The following is a 2,500-nucleotide window of genomic DNA, read 5'->3' on the forward strand; positions in this document are numbered from 1 at the left end:
AGTTGCCAGCGCTGCTCTCTAGCTTAGAGGTCGCGCCTTCTCGGCTGGACAGTAAGCTCGCTCTCTCTCTCCCTTTTGCGTCTTCTTGCCATGGCTCTCATCGCCTGCTTGGGTCTCTCCTCCTTCTTGCTGCTCCTGAAGGCCTTTGGGGGATTCCCCTTCGTCGCCTCCAAGAAGGACTTGCCTGCTCAACGGGCGTCTCTGGAGGACCCTGGAGACAGCGGCACCCCGCAAGAACTGGTTTTCCGATGGAGTTGGTGCTGGCTCTTCTGGTCGGTGTTCGTCTGCGCCAGCGGGTTGGCGTTCTGCTGCTGGAGCGTCGTCGAGAACCTGTCCTCGACGAAAGTGAACGTCGAGGATATAGCTATAAAGGCGGCCCATATCATCTCTGCGGTGGTGTACCCCATCCTCATGATTACTATAGCCTTCCGAAGCTCGAGACTGGCGCAGGTTATCTCTAATATCAACTGGATTTATGAGAGTCTGCCGGTGATTCAGCCAGAGCCCCTTCACGCAGACACTAGTGTAGTGGTTGCTACGCTGCTCACCTTTGTATGCACGGTCTATGGCTGCTGCGTGCGAGCCTACTTTTTCCTCTTCGACCGTCCTGAAAAAGTGAAAACGCAGATATTTAGCATCATCCACGTCTTACTCTTGCCTCTCGTGATTTGGATGATCATGATGATCTTCAACCGTCTGGTGAGTTTGGCTGCCCTGGCATACCCTGTCGTGAACCAGGAAGCCTTTCCCGCTCTCCCTCCCTTAACGCCCAAGCAGAGGGTCTCAGGGCTAAGAGAGCAGATGAGCTCCTGGGAACCCTATGTCTTGAACCCTTCTATCGTCGACAAGAACAAACGCCTTCTCGTCAGTCTTCACGACCATCTAGACCGAGTGCTAGCTTGTTTTTCAGGCCTGCTGGCTATAGTCATGTTGTACGCGACCACGACCGCCATCACGTGGGTCTTCTATGCTTTCTGCCGCTTGGCTCTCACCTACGAAGCGCAGCTCATGATGACACTGCAAGTTGTCATGACCATTCTGCCTGTTGCTTTCCTCTCGCATGTTCCAGTGAAGTTTGAGACGAAGGTGAGATTTTTGCTTATGTATGTATATATATATATATATATATATATATATATATATATATATATATATATATATATATATATATATATATATATATATATATATATATATGGTCCCAAGCCCGGATAAAATAGAGAGAATATTACCGAAAAAGGTAACACCAGCACTCCCCGTGGAATGGAACTGGGGACCCTACTGTGACCACGACGGCTCAAACTTGAACCTACCGTTAAAAAATATATATGTACATACACATATATATATGTGTGTGTGTGTATGTGTGTGTGTGTGTGTGTGTGTGTGTGTGTGTGTGTGTGTGTGTGTGTGTGTGTGTGTGTGTGTGTGTGTGTGTGTGTGTGTGTGTATGCATGCATGTATGTATATATAGAATATATCGGATCTTGTCTATATATAATATTTTCTGCATCGTTATTTAAAAAAAAAATAGGTATACCGCTGTGAGATGAACTGCCTATTTATACTTACTTTGAAGCTAATAAATACTTAAAGCAGTGAGTGTCAGATAATGACCAATAAAAAAAATCACTTCAAAACCCAACGGCATTACAAATATATATATATATATATATATATATATATATATATATATATATATATATATATATATATATATATATATATATATATATATATCAATAACGGCTTTACCGAAAATCTCAAAAATTTAATGGCATTACCATAATAAAAAAAATCATAAAAAATAACGGCCTTCCGTAATGTCAAACTGATCATGGAAAATATACTTAAGCACCATTAAAATATGTTTTTACAGAGAGACGAATTAAGAAAGTCCTTGATGAAGTTACGCTACTTACCTGGCCATGAAAATCTCAAGGATGAGGTAGGGACTTCTGAAGTTAATCTCTTCAACGTTTTTTTCACAAAATGGGTAGATATAATATGATTATATAATGAAATATGATATAGTATAGTATAACGCACACACGCACGCGCGCGCGCACGCACACACACACACACACACACACACACACACACACACACACACACAACACACACACACACCACACACACACACACACACACACACATGTATATATATTTATGTGCGTGTATGTATGTATTATGATATGTATATATATATATATATATATATATATATATATATATATATATTATATATATATAACTATATATACATATTAGATAAATATATAAATATACATATATAATACATATACATATATAATAATAATAATATATACATATACATATATATATACATATATATATACATATATATATAAAACATATACAATATATATATTATATATATATATATTATATATATATATATATCATATATACATATATATATATATATATATATATATATATATATATAGTATAGATATATATATATATCTATATATAT

This window comes from Penaeus monodon, chromosome 10, assembly GCF_015228065.2.
Source record: "Penaeus monodon isolate SGIC_2016 chromosome 10, NSTDA_Pmon_1, whole genome shotgun sequence".
Taxonomy (NCBI): Eukaryota; Metazoa; Arthropoda; class Malacostraca; order Decapoda; family Penaeidae; genus Penaeus; species Penaeus monodon.